The 17,403-nt window shown below is 40.2% G+C and overlaps 1 protein-coding gene across 1 annotated transcript in view; it reads left to right on the top strand.

The window, feature by feature from the left end:
• The window catches only part of PsGEF (Protostome-specific GEF), a 603,069-nt gene that overhangs the window by 405,390 nt on the left and 180,276 nt on the right, over positions 1–17,403 (top strand). The window lies entirely within an intron of this gene.

Here is a 17,403-nt window from a genome sequence, read left to right as displayed (position 1 = left end):
TATCGTTGCTAGGCAATGAAACCCTCTTAATTTCACTCAGGAGAAAACCATATTTCTCCATCTATCTCGTGAAGGTTTACTGCGTACCTGAGAAGGGAAGAGACAACTGCCGAATAATGGGGCTATCAATAAGCAGCGGAAATGCCAGGAACAGTTCTCTGGCCATTACTGACTACTCAGTTTTGGGCTTCTTCTGTAAACTTTACTCCGAAGGATTTATGAGTTTTGCTTTGCCCAGCGACGATTGTATAAAATACATTATTGTTATTATTGGGGAACAGGGTGGTGTAGCAGCTTAGTTGCTTGCCTGCAAGTGTGGTTTGATTCCTGGTGTTGTTGGGGTGGTATTCTCAGTTGAAAATCCCATGGTGTCAGGAAGGGCACCCGACCTTAAATCCCTGGCCATAACTCGTTCATGCCTCAGTGTATGCAGGGACCCTGAGCTAGCGGGATAAGCTGAGGAAGAAGATGATGATGATTATTATAGTTAGGCTCTAATATTATTTGGCATCCAACAACAATCATTTGTTCTTTCTGGTATAATCGCAATATACTCGTACCATGGGGGTACAAAGGTAAAACTGTTAGATTTTGGGGGTACGCCAACCAAAAAGTTTGAATATCACTGTACTAGACTCTATATAGAAACAGGAAAATATATCCATTTTTTTTACTAAAATAATAGAAGACAATTTATAACATTTCTAATACTGTAGTACAAGAAATGAAGTCTAGATACTCACTGATTAATGCACTTAAATATATTTTTGGGATCTTACACATTTCTGTACCCCACTATACAGTACTTTATTTTATTTGTTGTTGACTGTCAGTGATTTTAAGTATGTGTTCTGATGTAATTATTGAATAAGTTTTATCCTGCAACATAAATGTTCATAATTTTTGCAACTGTCAATTCTTTATTGTTGCTCAGAAAGTGCAAGAAGGACACAAGCGCTTCCATCTCCTAAGTACCTTCCTAGCTTTAATGAGTGAATGTTGTGCTTATGACTTCCTAGAAGAAACTTCACCTACTGCCTAGAAAACTGCTGCAGCCTTTCTGAAGGTCAAAACTTTAATGAATATTTGTAATTTAATTACATCTAACAAGATCAGTAATGCTTATGCTACAGGCCTATCATTACTTTTATACAGGGTGAAGCGTAATTCGCGCACTCGGGCGTCGCAGCGCGACTCCTCACATGCCAGCAATAAAAAAATGTCTCTTACAAAATTTCGTCTTGCGAGTATATCCGGTAGAAAACGGACGTTAAAGAGTAGCAATCTGGCAACACTGTAACCATATGTAGGGTAACTACCGCTGTCAGCACGTCCCAGTCGTGCTGTACAGTTGGTGCAGTGGGTAGAGTTTTTGGTTGGCATGCAGGAGGTCGATGGTTCGATCCTGGGTTGAGGCGCATCTTTTATTTGCTAATTTCCATCTGACATTACCTACTGTGATACAGTAAGACATCGTTTCTAAGGTCACATGTATCCTACATTTACAACATAATAATAATAATAATAATAATAATAATAATAATAATAATAATAATAATAATAATAATAATAATAATAATAATAATAATACATTGAGATACGTACTAAACAGCATGCGGTTACCAGACGCAACACGCAATGTTGAAAGGCAGAATTATTGGGACCATGGTGATAACACATACAAATTGTAACCCAGTTTGGGCATTATTCGCAGAGCACGTTGCTAGGCCTACGGAAACGTAAGGCCCTAACGAAATGTAATGGACCTGAACGAGGCAAGAATAATAGTTGGTACTAATCTATGGGACCATTGGAGGAGGGTACAAAGAAAACAGGTTTCACATCTAGTAGATGAAGTGGTGCGAATAAATTCACGCCCACGACGTGGAAAGGGCGCCTTTCAAAGCTGACTAATGAAAACGATTGTTCGTCCATTTCTAGGATCGTAGTATGTAAGTGCAAATGGTTTCTAGAGGACCCACTGCAATCGCTGTTGACGATTAAGATGCCAGATACCATACCACCTGGACTACATTTACGAAATAAAAAACATACGCCTCAACCCAGGATCGACCACTCGACCTCCTGCATGCTAACCCAAAACTCTACCCATTGCACCAACTGTACAATACAAGTTATGCATGCTGACAGAGGTAGTTACCCTACATGTGGTTACAGTGTTGCCAGATTGCTAATATTCAACGTCGTTTTTCTGCCGGATATACTCGCAAGATGAAATTTTGTAAGAGACATTTTTTTATTACTGGCATGTGAGGAGTCGCGCTGCGACGCCCGAGTGCGCGAATTACGCTTCACCCTGTATATACTCCAAGCTTTGCTGGCCCAATCTATTCCAGATTTCAGATTTAATAACTGCAAATGACACAAAGCTTGGAAATAAAGTAATAAAAATTCTTCATGAGCTAGAGCAAATGGAGTATGAGAGCAATACTTACACCTTGACAAGTAAAGATGAACCCAATAATGTTGAAGAGGGTGATACTGAGCCTGCAGACAATGAGAGTGATGAGCACCAAATTACAATCATTGATCCAGATCTTCCAGATTCTGGCAAAGAAGGGAGCGATGTTTTATTGTGATCAAGGAAGTGACCAAGGATTGTTTCTTCATCTTCCTCATCGGCACTGTTATTTGTCAATTCAAATTCAGACAAAAGTGCTTCTCAATCTTTCAGTAAAAGAACTATATTATTTAGCCTAGACAAATATATTTTCAGGGTAAAGACAGACGTCATTGGTCCTCTGTAACTGCTAAAAGAAAGAAGACAGTCTGTACACCTCAAAGAAATATTATTCATCACATTGAATCCCAAACCAGTAGTGCTCGAAATGCCACTAAACCCTTTAAAATATTTTCTTTATTTCTCACAACCACACAATTGAGAAAAAGATCAAAATATCAATATTCAAAGAGCACTGCCAAATTAAAATTAAATTGGAATACTAAGCTTGATAGCACCCCTAAAGAACAACCTTTCATCAGCTTGTGTATTATTTGACAGTAATTTTTGTAGCCTGAGATATAAAGCAGCCATGACTTCCCAGCAATTTGAGTTATTGATTTCCTGTCTGAGGTTTGATGATAAGTTGACTCATGAGGAAAGAAAGCAGTCCAGTCCATTTGCAGCTATCAGGGAATTATGGGATGATTTTGTTATCAAATGCCAAAACTACTACAGACCAAGCTCATTCATTACAGTGGATGAACAACTCCTTGCTTTTCATGATAGATATCTGTTTTGTATGTTCCTAGCAAATAAACCTGCTAAATATGGGATTAAAATAATCATGACCTGTGACACAAGAATGTAATAATATGATTGATGCTTCCCCATACCTTGGCAAAGACACAGACAATAAATGACTGTCCCTTAGAAGGAGCTCACAAAAACAATGAGAGGTTCTAACCACAATGTGACAGTTGATAATTGATTCACTTTAATCAAGTAAAACTTTGAATGTTACCGCATCTTAAAAAAATTACACAAAGCAGTTGATCAGAAATAGAAATGTAGATATTTTTGGAATTTAGCTAACAACTTAAATTCTAATTGCACATCGGACCAACTTAGAGCTCTGGGAATAGGAAAACATCAACAGAGACAGACAAATCCTGAAATTCCACTTGACAAACTGAATGATTACTTTAGTAGAATAAATATTCACCCTACCCCAATTAACTGCACCAACTTACTGTCCTCCCCTCCAGCCAATCCACCATTCACATTTCACAGTGTCACGGAAAATCAGGTTAAAAAGGCTTGGTTCTCGATTAAATCAAAGGTGACAGGTGTAGATGATATTCCTATTACTTTTATACATAACATTATGGGTGCTGTCCTGCCTATACTGATGCACATACTTAGTTGCTGTTTACTAAACGGAACATTCCCTAACATAATACTGTTATCTAAGTGTTTAGACCCATAGCCACCCTTTGACTACTGTCCGTTTCCATACTCCCTGCGCTTTCTAAAGCCTTTGAAAGTTTAGTATACAAGCAAGTTCTGGAATCATCATCATCATCATCATCATCATCATCATCATCATCATCATCATCATCATCATCATCATCATCAATGCCCCACTCCAGTCGCTCTTTTGGACCCTATGCAAATCTGGATTTAAGAAGTGTCACAGTATCGCAACAGCACTTTTGAAGGTTACTGAAGACATTAGAAACACTGTGGACAAACGACTGCTCACTATACTTATCCTTCTTGACTTCAGTAGTGCCATTGACACTATAGAAATTCAGATTGCGATAAAGAAAATGGAACTGAAAAAATTTCAACCCAGCTGCGCTTAAGTTTTTAGTTCTCATTTGAGTAACCGTCAACAGCATGTAACAGTAAACGACAAGGCCTCTAAATGGAAACTGAAACTTAATGGTGCCCCACAGGGCAGTATACTAGGGCCCTTACTTTTCTGTATTTATATCAATGACATACAATCTGTGATAGGAAACAACACACACCATCTCTATGCTGACGATCTTCAAATTTATCGACACTGCAAGACTTCAGACTTAGGTGAAACAATACAAGATATTAACAATGACCTCTAACGACTCACTATATACGTACAACAAAATTCTCTTAGACTAAACTCCACAAAAACTCAGGCAATCATAACTGGATCACGAAAATTACTGAGCTGCTCAAACAATGTCGCAATCCGGCCTGTCCTACTGAATCCTACAGTAAAACAGTTTAAAATCTCAGTGTAATTATGAATGAAACACTTGATTGGTCTGATCACATGACAGAAATCCGTAAAAAGATTTTTGGAGTGCTTCACCCTCTTAAAAGGCAGAAGGATGTATTTCTATTTGAGCTAAAGGCCAAATGAATACAGACGTTGGTTCTCCCTATTCTTGATTATTGTGACGTTGTTTTAGTTGACATGACAAGAAAAGAAAAACACTTAACTTCAATGAGCACTGAATTCCTGCCTGTGATGTATTTACAATATCAGGTATGATGTCCATATCACCCCATACTATCAGGCTCTCTCATGGCTGAAGCCTGATAAATGTTGGCAGCTACACATTTCAATGATGGTGTTAGAGTGTTAGCTGAAAACTGGCCACTGTATATTTATCTTAAATTCACCTCTTTGTCATCATTTCACAACTTAAATACACGTTCGAGATACTTTCTTTCTATTCCAGTGCACCGCACAAATAAAATTAATAGACCATTTGTGGTGACCGTCACCAGATTATGGAATTCCCTGCCAGCTCAGGTCAGAGAAACTACCTCATTATCAAGATTGAAGATCACCTGGTGAGACCATCTGCTGAGGACAGCTGACTGAATGGTCATGAAGTATGAATGTGTGCATGCTTGACGATTAGTCAGTTTTAAGAGTTTTTAATATTAATTAGTTTTAATATTAATTCAGTTAGTAATTCATTTAAATTCATTTTTAATTCTATTAATTATATTAAGTAGGCTATCATAGTATTTTATTTACAATTTTAATTATTATGTGGTTATTTAGTTTATTTTCCGGGTTGAACCGTGTTGTTTTTGTCTGTACATCACGCTACATGGGAGACTGACTACCTCGGACTGAGTAGGGGTTTTTTAGTCACCTTGACAAAGAATACTGCAATGTATTTGAAACGTCGGCAACTGTACGTGATGTACAGACAAAAACAACACGGTCCAACCCGGAAAATAAACTAAATAATTCTCACACCATGGAAGCTTCACCTCTATTATGTGGTTAAGTATAAGATAGTGCCTCGAGCCCTAACTTTGCCACTGTATAAAGGCACTGATAAATAAATAAGCCGACAATTTGCTAAAGGAGAATGGTGGTGGTGGTGGTGGTGATTATTGTTTTTAAGAAAGTACAACTAGGCAACCATCCCCTATATAAAACTAATCAAAGAGAAAAAAAAGGGATCCAACACTTTGAAAATGAAGATATTGGCCAAAGAAAGACAAGGGCCACGATTGGCACGAAAATGAAAGACTTCATAGCTCTCGAATGCGCTAATACCATCGGGGACAGAAAAGAGCAAGAGTTGACCGAAGGAGGTTGGATAGGGTAGATGAAAGTGAGGAGCCTGGCACAAGTAAGTGGAAGCAATGCCAGGACTTAGGTAAGGGCTGCGTGGTCGCCAAACTGCACTCTCAAGTTAAGAGCCCCTGGGGCCCCTTTTAGTCACCTCTTACAACAGGCAGGGGATACCGTAGGTGTTATTCTACTGCCCTCCTACCCACAGGGGGTTGCTAAAGGAGAAACTCATTCTTGTTGGTACTGTGAGACTCAAAAAACAAGAAATATCTCCAGTACTACTTACCACCAAGAAAATTCATCTTTGATAGTGAAAATACTTCTCATTTAAACCCAAGGTACGTAGAATACAAGGTAGGGATCACGAGAGAGGTGCGCAGTGGCAAAGCAGAGCTGTGACGTCACGCAGGACCCTCGCGTTGAATCTGCTCTGAGTGAGGTAGAGGTAGTTTGAGTAAGAATCGCTGTGCACGCAGAAGCTAGGTGCTAATAGTACACGATAGTAACATATCTATGGTGTATAAGAAACCGTGTGTGTTTATTTTATGAGATAAAACGTAAAAAGCAGTAATAGTGTACACTTTTCAGTATGCTTTGTCATGTCATTGCAGGCTGCACAAATCATAGCAGGCACGCGAAGGAACGAAACATACACTTTCATGTATTCCCTAAAACCACTGACGTAAATAAATGGTGACAGAAGTAATCAAGACATTATCAAAAGTTATCTTTCTCAGCTTCGAGGGTTCGGAAGGCTTTATGACGATCCTCTTCCGACAGCTGTGACGCGAAAGGTGAAATCGTTGCTTTTATCCTCAATGCTTCCCAGGCGATAAGAAATTCCAACTGTTCTCCGGAAGATTATGAAATATTACGCCCAAATATGTATTGATGAACTCGATCAAAACCCGTATATCGTGTGCCAGTTGAGCCCACAACATCCTATTTTATATCGGAGGATGAGCAAGGGTTCGTTAAAGCCCTTGAAGATCTAGTAAAACAGCTCGAGGGGAGTCGTGAAACCAAGGAGCTGCTTGAAGACTTCACTGGCTATATAGCTTTTAGGATAAAGAAGAAGAACCTCGATATTGAAAGTAATTACGGAGAGAAAACAGGTCAAACTACAAGGGGTGGAAATTAAATTTCAAAAAGAGTCTTTTTTTTTTTTTTTTTTTTTTTTTGCAAGTTGCTTTACGTCGCACCGACACAGATAGGTCTTACGGCGACGATGGGACAGGAAAGGGCTAGGAGTGGGAAGGAAGCGCCCGTGGCCTTAATTAAGTTACAGCCCCAGCATTTCCTTGGTGTGAAAATGGGAAACCACGGAAAACCATCTTCAGGGCTGCCGACAGTGGGGTTCGAAGCCAATCTCCCGAATACCGGATACTGGCCGCACTTAAGCGACTACAGCTATCGAGCTCGGTAGTTTCAATTTTACCACGGGAAGGAACTGAAAGAGGGTTCTAACATCATCACAAACCTTACGGATATCCTGAAAAAGAAATTCTCCGAAATTTATGAGCTTGCAAGTTGCTTCGTGAGAAGCCGTTCTTTTATTCGAATGGACGCTTTAAAAAAAGTAAGACATTGAAGAGACCGGGTTTCTGTTAATACAACACCGATAAAGAAAGAAGAAAAGCAAAGAAATTCCACTGATGCTATGGATAAGTGTGTTTGATATTCTTTTTTTTTAATATCAGCATTATTCTTTGTGTATAACATACCCGTTATTTTTTTTTATGAAAGGCAATTTATTATGTTGTATATGAAAGCAGTGCTAAGAATGTTAATATACAGACTCATTAATATGGCCTATGTAATATTAACGTGGAATTTGTCATTTCTTGGCACTTGCAGGAAATCATTTACTGTACTGTTTGTATTGTGGACAGTTTCCTAACATTTGCTGTTTGTGTTGTTGACAGTGTATATAGTTTCCCAATACTGCTTGTAACAACGGACGTATTTCTTTCAGTCATCAAGCTTTATATTCGAGTCTGTTATTGTTGTCATAGGTGTTGAGAACATGAACATATGGAATGGCCATTCCACTGCTATCACAGTCTTAGCATTCTTACATCCTTTTATACAGATCGAAATACTTCAGAAACGCTGCTGGATTCACACTGTATTTCCTATTATTACTCTACTGTAATAGTGAAGTGGAATGCATTGTCTTAGGTTATGTTAAAATATCAATGAAGTTATCTCTAACTTGTGGCTAAAACAGAATAGCTTACAGCTGTGTATTAGTCTACCTCATATAGAGGACAAGGCGCTGAGGGTTCACGTGACGTCATCGACGGCCAAGCGTGGTGGGGAGACCTGCGCGTGAACCCTACCTCTTACTCTAACTACCTTGATTTAAACCTAAGTCAAACAAAATAGTCATTTTGTTATTGACAGAGCATGATCAGGCTGAAATAGATGATGAAACTAAGAAACCTAAGATGACTCATTGCTCTGACACAAAAGGTGCTGTTGATTCATCAGACCAGATTTCCTGCAGTTCTTGCAGCTGGATGACTAAATGCTGACCTTTAAGTGTTTATGGAATTTTGAACATTATTTGTGTTAATCTGTGATTAATTCACGTTCACAACACCAGCCACAGAAAGAAGAATATCCTAAAGAGGGAATACTTCCTACATGGATTAAGCGACAAGCTACTACTCTCACCATGGATACAAAGGAGGTTACACATTCAAACATTATAAAATGATCTACGCCTCAGTATACAGTCGGTCCATGGAATCGAACCTCGTCGTGAGGAAAATGGTGGAGAGCTATCTGCCCCAAGGAGAACTACCTGAAACATGTGCCCATCAAAAAAAGAGGAGAATAACAACAAAGTTTTGTACTGATTGTTGTAAGGCATTTTGCGAATGTGCAGCAAGCGCAAGTGTGCACGAAATGCTCAAAATAAATATTTTCACTGTTGTCAAAAGTATTGTTTCTTTGCTTAGAGATAGTGCTTATTAACATATAATAAAGGAGTGTTGCCAAATGTTGTTTATTTTTTGTCAATCAATCAATCAATCAATCAATCAATCAATCAATCAATCAATCAATCAATCAATCAATCAATCAATCAATCAATCAATCAATCAATCAACATATATTTGCCCCAATTTTCTTTCTTGAATTACAACTTTATCTTCATTTTATGATCTTTCCCAATTCTAAGAACTTCACTCAAACTTATTCATCCACTAATGTCATTCTAAACCATCTCTCCACTAACAGCTCAAAAAACTCCACTTAGTTGAGCAGCTCGCCTCCTTACTTTGAAGTTTTCCCAGGCCCAAAATTTGCAACATTTTCACAATACTACTCCTTTGTCAGAAATCATCCAGAACAAATCGTGTTGCTTTTGTTTGAATCTTTTCCAATTCCCGTTTCAATTAGGTAATCAAGTAGGATACACTAAAACTATAATTGGGGTCTTACCAGTAACTGATATGGCCTCCCTTCTACATCCTTACTCATCATCATCATCATCATCATCATCATCATTTCCCATTTCCAGCTTCCCAGGTCAGGTTGTGAATCAAAGACCTCCATCACTGCCTGTCTCTCCACCACTCTTCTCCTTTTTTAAGTAGACCTTCTGGTTTTCCTCCCCTCTTTTCTATGCAGTCCCACACTGAATCTGTCCACCTCTTTCAGGGTCTTCCTCATGATCTCTTTCCTGTTAACTTCCCTGAAAAAAGCCTTTTTTGGCACTCTCTCTTCTCCCATCTCATCATATGCCCATACCACTTTAGCTTTTTTTGTTTCTATCCTGTCTTGAAGTTTCAAGTTTCCTGTCCTTTTCCTTATCTCTTCATTTCTAATTCTATCCCTTCTGGTCTTGCCTTCGATACCTCTTAGGAATTTCATCTCTGCTGCCTGTATTCTACTCTCCTCTTGTTTTGTTATAGTCCACAATCCAGCTGCATAGGTTAGTATGGGTTCATAATAGGTTGAATATAATATTTTCTTACATTTCTACAGGACATCTTGGTTCCACAAAATACCCCTTACACTCTGATAGAAACTGTTCGCTTGTTGTATTCTTTTCCCAATTTCCTTGGTTATCTTTCCATCTTCTGTGATCACACTTCCCAAGTACTTGAAACTTTTAACCACTTCCAGAATTTTACCATTCAATTTTATCTTTCCTCTTCCTTCCCCTTGTCATCAGTATTGTTTTACTTTTCTCTGTGTTTGCTTTCATCCCAAATTTTTCTCTCTCTTGATTCCATACATCTACTTGTTTTTGCACTTCTGTTTCATCCTCACCCAATATCACTATAGCATCTGCAAACAACATGGCTTTTGTTGCCTGTCTTCCCAATATCTGTTTAATGTTCTTATGAATTTCTTCCATGACTGTGATGAATAGTATGGGGGATAGTAGACTTCCCTGTGGGAGACCAGTTTTAACTTTAAGCCATTTTGTTTTTCCCATACTAGTCTTCACACTACTAACACAATTTTGTACACAGCTTTTATCATTTGCACTTGCACTCTGTTAACTTGTTTTTTCTTTAAAGTGTCCCATACCAACTGTCTGGGCCCACTGTCATAAGCTTTCTCAATGTCAATAAATGTCATCACTATGTCTTTTCCAAACTCCCAGCTTTTCTTCATCATATGTCTTAATGTATAGATCAGGTGAAATGTTGATCTGTCTCTCCTGAAACCATACTGTTCTTCTTCCATTTCTCCTTCTAGCTTCCTCCTCAGTCTTCCTTCTAATACTCTACATCCTTACAACCATCCCTAAATACCCTCATAACCATATGAAGAGATATGTAACCCTTATTTACAATCCTGTTTATGTGATTACCCCAATTAAGAACTTTCATTATATTAACACCGAGATACTTACAGTGATTTCCATGAGTTACTATCAACACAGTAATTGAAACTGAGAGGATTTCTCCTCTTTGTGAAACTTACGACCTGACTTTCACAACTTTGCCAAGGTCTTTTTGCAGTTACAATCCTGAAACTTATTTATTATTCCATACAGTATAACATTGTCCACAAAAAGCCTTGTCTGGGATTCCAGTTCCTTACTCTTTATATATATACACTGCCTGACAAAAAAGCTGAAGGACCCGAAATAGAAAAGGAAATGAAATTAAAATTCACATGTTGAGAGAGTATGTGATATTATTTCAGTGATTACAAACATACATACATACATTATCATTATAGACTGTTATGCCTTTAAGCGTTCAGTCTGCAAGCCGCTGAGAATTTACTAAACGTCGCCACAATCGTCGATTTGCAACTAGTGTTGTGGCCTCATTTAGTTCTATACCTCTTATCTTTAAATCGTTAGAAACCGTGTCTACCCATCGTCGTCTTGGTCTCCCTCTACCTCTCTTACCCACCATAACAGAGTCCATTATTCTCCTAGGTAACCTATCCTCCTCCATTCGCCTCACATGACCCCACCACCGAAGCCGGTTTATGCGTACAGCTCCACCCATCGAGTTCATTCCTAAATTAGCCTTTATCTCCTCATTCTGAGTACCCTCCTGCCATTGTTCCCACCTGTTTGTACCAACAATCATTCTTGCTACTTTCATGTCTGTTACTTCTAACTTATGAATAAGATATCCTGAGTCCACACAGCTTTCACTCCCGTAAAGCAAAGTTGGTCTGAAAACAGACCGATGTAAAGATAGTTTCGTCTGGGAGCTGACTTCCTTCTTACAGAATACTGTTGATCGCAACTGCGAGCTCACTGCATTAGCTTTACTACACCTTGATTCAATCTCACTTACTATATTACCATCCTGGGAGAACACACAACCTAAATACTTGAAATTATTGACCTGTTCTAGCTTTGTATCACCAATCTGACATTCAGTTCTGTTGAATTTCTTACCTACTGACATCAGTTTAGTCTTTGAGAGGCTAATTTTCATACCATACTCATTGCACCTATTTTCAAGTTCCAAGATATTAGACTGCAGGCTTTCGGCACAGTCTGCCATTAAGATCAAGTCGTCAGCATAGGCCAAACTGCTTACTACATTTCCACCTAACTGAATCCCTCCCTGCCATTTTATACCTTTCAGCAGATGATCCATGTAAACTACGAACAGCAAAGGTGAAAGATTACAGCCTTGTTTAACTCCTGTAAGTACCCTGAACCAAGAACTCATTCTACCATCAATTCTCACTGAAGCCCAATTGTCAAAATAAATGCCTTTGATTGATTTTAATAATCTACCTTTAATTCCATAGTCCCCCAGTATGGCGAACATCTTTTCCCTCGGTACCCTGTCATATGCTTTCTCTAGATCTACGAAACATAAACACAACTGCCTATTCCTCTCATAGCATTTTTCAATTACCTGGCGCATACTGAAAATCTGATCCTGACAACCTCTCTGTGGTCTGAAACCACACTGGTTTTCATCCAACTTCCTCTCAACGACTGATCGCACCCTCCCTTCCAAGATGCCAGTAAATACTTTGCCTGGTATACTAATCAATGAGATACCTCGATAGTTGTTGCAATCCTTCCTGTTCCCTTGCTTATAGATAGGTGCAATTACTGCTTTTGTCCAATCTGAAGGTACCTTACCAACACTCCATGCTAATTTTACTACTCTATGAAGCCATTTCATCCCTGCCTTCCCACTATACTTCACCATTTCAGGTCTAATTTCATCTATTCCTGCTGCCTTATGGTAATGGAGTTTATTTACAATCCTTTCCACTTCCTCAAGCATAATTTCACCAACATCATTTTCCTCCTCCCCATGAGCTCGGCTGTTTGCAACACCACCATGATGAATGCCTTTAACATTGAGAAGATGTTCAAAATATTCCCTCCACCTCTCCAGTGATTCCCTGGGATCTATTATGAGTTCACCTGAATTACTCAAAACACTGTTCATTTCCTTTTTCCCTCCCTTCCTAAGATTCTTTATTACTGTCCAGAAAGGTTTCCCTGCTGCTTGACCTAGCCTTTCCAGGTTGTTACCAAAATCTTCCCATGACTTCTTTTTGGATTCAACAACTATTTGTTTCGCTCTGTTTCTTTCATCTACGTACAAATCCCTGTCTGCCTCGGCCCTTGTTTGGAGCCATTTCTGATAAGCCTTCTTTTTACGTTTACAGGCTGCTCTCACTTCATCATTCCACCAAGATGTTCGCCTTTTCCCATCTTTACACACAGTTGTTTTTAGGCATTCCCTTGCTGTTTCTACTACAGCATCCCTGTATGCCACCCATTCACTTTCTATATCCTGAACCTGCTTACTGTCTACTGCTTGAAACTTCTCACTAATCATATCCATGTACTTCTGTCTAATTTCCTCATCCTGGAGATTTTCTACCCTTACTCGTTTGCAGACAGATTTCACTTTCTCTACCCTAGGCCTAGAGATACTTAGTTCACTACAGATCAGATAGTGGTCTGTATCATTGAAAAATCCACAAAAAACTCGTACATTCCTAACAGATTTCCTGAATTCAAAGTCTGTTAAGATATAGTCTATTATGGATCTGGTACCCCTAGCCTCCCATGTGTAGCGGTGAATAGCCTTATGCTTGAAGAATGTATTCGTAACAGCTAAACCCATACTAGCACAGAAGTCCAGCAAACGTTTCCCATTCCCATTAGCTTCCATATCTTCCCCACATTTACCAATCACCCTTTCGTATCCTTCAGTTCTATTCCCAACTCTTGCAATGAAATCGCCCATTAGCACTATTCTATCCTTGCTGTTGTCCCTGACCACTATATCACTCAATGCTTCATAAAACTTGTCAACTTCATCCTCATCTGCACCCTCACATGGTGAATACACGGACACAATTCTTGTCCTAATTCCTCCCACTGACAAATCTACCCACATCATTCGCTCATTTACGTGCCTAACAGAAACTATGTTGCGTGCAATGGTATTCCTGATAAAGAGCCCTACCCCAGACTCTGCCCTTCCCTTTCTAACACCCGTCAAGTACACTTTATAATCTCCTATCTCTTCCTCATTATCTCCCCTTACCCTAATATCATTTACTCCTAGCACATCCACATGCATCCTCTTTGCTGACTCAGCCAGTTCTACCTTCTTTCTTCCATAAGCCCCACTAATATTGATAGCTCCCCATCGAATTCCATTTCGTTCACCAAGTTGTTTCCAAGGAGTCCCTCGCCTGTCAAATGGGAGTGGGACTCCATTACTCCCATAGGTCCGAGGCTTGCTTAAAGTGTTCTGAGCTTGGTAAATTCATGAAGCAGGATGCTGCCCTACTTGCACATAGTCCAAGTGAGGATCTCTCCTCTAACGGGTTATGGACCACCGGTGAATTGTATAGTCCTAGCCGCCTGAGCACAAGGAGGGCCACGACTCAGAATATGTCCGAGATGCCCACTACTATTCCATAGCAACTGGTATCCCAACTCTCAGGACCACTGACTAGGCCACTCAGCCGTTGCCCATGGTTCAGGAACTAGGACATGACTACAGTAACCCACAAACAGTGATTACAAAATTGAGTCAAATTTAGAAAGAACATGGTAGTATGAGCCCACTTATCAGTATGACTTTGCACCCCCTCTGGCCTAGACGAATGAACTGATTTGGTAGTAAAGGGTGTATCCTCTTCTGAGGCAAGCTGGCCCACAACTGTTGTAACTGGTCCTCGATATCCTGGATACTGGCACTGGGATGGAGCTGACGTCCGAGCTTGTCCCACGCATGTTCTATCAGGGACAGAGCAGGGGATCTGCTTCACCTGTTCTAATTCTCTTCGTTCTACTTTTGACAAATTTAGCCACCCATTCAGTCACTTTTTTGTCTATTTCAATAGCCTACATTCTCGTCAATAATCTTTGATGATCCAGCCTGTCAAAGACCTCGGATAGGTCAACAGCAATACAGTCAATCTGACCTCCTGAATTTAAAATATCTGCTATATTTTGCTGAAATCCTACAAGTTGATGGGAGTACCTCAACATCATGCAGACTGTTCATAGAGACATGTGCCGTGTGTGGATGAGGTGGTGGTGGTGATTTTTGCTTTAAGAGGAAGTACAACTAGGCAACCATACCCTTCTTTCTTCTTCTTCATATATATGACATCATATAAAATTAATCAGATGAAAATGGAAGGGATCCAACACTTTAAAAAATGAAGATATCAGACAAAGAAAGATAAGGGCCATGAATTGCGTGAAAATGAAAGACTTCAGGGCCAGAAAAGAACAAGAGTTGACCGAGGGAGGTCAGATAGTGTTGATGAAAGTGACGAGCCTAGCACAAGTAAGTGGAAGGAATGCTAGGACTCAGCTAAGTTCCCCGTGGTCGCCAACCCATGTTCCTAAGTTCAGAGCCCCTGGGGCCCTTTTTATATGCCTTTTACAACAGGCAGGGAATACTGTGGGTGTTATTCAACCACCCCCACCCACAGGGGTGTGTGTGGACGAGGATTATCCTGTTAAAAAACAGCACCATGATACTGTCGCATGAGAGGTAACATATGAGGACACAGGATGTTCGTGATGTACCGTGTTGGCATCAGAGTTCCCTCAATCACTACCAGCCGTGACCTGAAGTCAAACCCGATGGCTCCTCACACCACGACACCAAGAGTAACACCCCTGTGCCTCTCCAAAACATTGGAAGAATGGGACCTCGGCCCAGGTCGCCATCATACTTGCGGATGATGGTCATCTGGGGTAGTGCAGAACCGTGATTCATCGTTTAACACAATGCAACACCATTCATCAGCAGTCCGCGCTTCCTTGTCATGGCACCACTCCAAACACAGTCGTTTCTGTTGTGGTGTTAATGGCAGCCTATGCATGGTATGGTAATTCCCTAGTTCAGCTGTTGCTAGTCTGCGACCAATGGTGCAGGTCGATACAGAATGTTGTACAGAGTCCATTACTTGTTCTCATGTGGCAGGCGCAAATGTGAAGGGGTTACGATGTGCTCGGCGTACAATACGATGATTCTCTCTTTTTTTGATCAGACGTGGTAGACCAGAACCTTGATGAGTATGCCTACCCCCATGTTCCCATGCAGTCCAATACTGGGCCACTCTCACATCTGAATGATCCTCACAAATCTGGATATTGCACGATTCAACCAGTCAGCCAAATGGAGACGCACAATGAAGCCCCTTTCAAACTCTATCAGGTGCTGATAATGCTGTCCCGCATGAGTACGTAGCATCTCCATGTCCTTCATGGTGATCACTCAACATCTGACACTGTTCATGCTCCTTATATACGCTATCAGGCTTGGTAACAACATTAAACATGAACAACACTAATGCACTCTGGTGGCCGTTCTACCTGTCACAGAGAATTGCAACTCTAATTATTTATATACCCAATGATGGTGTGTACAGAGTGTCCAAGAAGAACCCGTACCCCTAGTTTCATACGTGTGCCGCCGTTGCTCAATCAATTGAGCAGTCTCCATTGAAATCCATTCACAAAAGAGCAGCTGAACTTCAAGTACCGTGGTCAACAATGCATGACCACATTAAAAGAGATTTGAAAATGAAAGGATTTAGGCTGATGCATGTGAATGAATTATCTGACAATGGCATGGAGCAACGAGTTGCAGCCTGCCGTGCTTTGATGGCACAATTCCCAACTGCCGTGTCTCGCTCAAGAGTGTTATTTTGTGATGAATGTGCGATTTATCGCAGTTCGCATAGGAGGATTGTGGTTTTCTGGTCTAAGGAAAATCCTCATTTTGTGCAAGAGTTGGAAAGGAACCCCCCTAATGTTATGGTATGGGCCGGGATATCATCACGTCACTTGTGCAGACCGTATTTTTTAGATGGGTATGTGAATGGAAAATCTTATTTGCATATGTTACAATCTTGGTTAATACCTCAGCTTCCAGGCAAGGGAATCATGGGTCATGTGTGGTTACAGCAAGATGGGGCTCCAGCACATTTTGCTATTCAGGTGCGCAAGTTCCTTGATGAACAATTTCAAGGCCGCTGGATTGGCCGTGGCTCACCAACATCTCCAGCCCGCTTGAAATGCCCACCACTAAGCCCGGATCTCACCACACCAGACAACTCATTATGGGGAATAATCAAGTCCCATGTGGCTCAATGTCAGTACACGACTAATGAAGAATTGCGCCAAAGTATGGAGGAAGCCTTTCGTCCCATAACTCCCGCAAGATGTCAATGAGGCTTTGGAAACGGATAGAACTCTGTGTAAGGCATAATGGTGCACATACAGATTCCATGGATTCATAGTTTTATATGTTAGTACTCCACTATAATATGAAACATATGAAACTAGGGGTACGGGGATATCTTGGACGTCCTGTACTTGTACAAAGTTACATTGATATCCGAATGG

This window comes from Anabrus simplex, chromosome 1, assembly GCF_040414725.1.
Source record: "Anabrus simplex isolate iqAnaSimp1 chromosome 1, ASM4041472v1, whole genome shotgun sequence".
Lineage (NCBI taxonomy): Eukaryota > Metazoa > Arthropoda > Insecta > Orthoptera > Tettigoniidae > Anabrus > Anabrus simplex.
The sequence above is the reverse complement of the archived record's forward strand: the minus strand, read 5'-3'. Positions and strand labels throughout refer to the sequence as shown.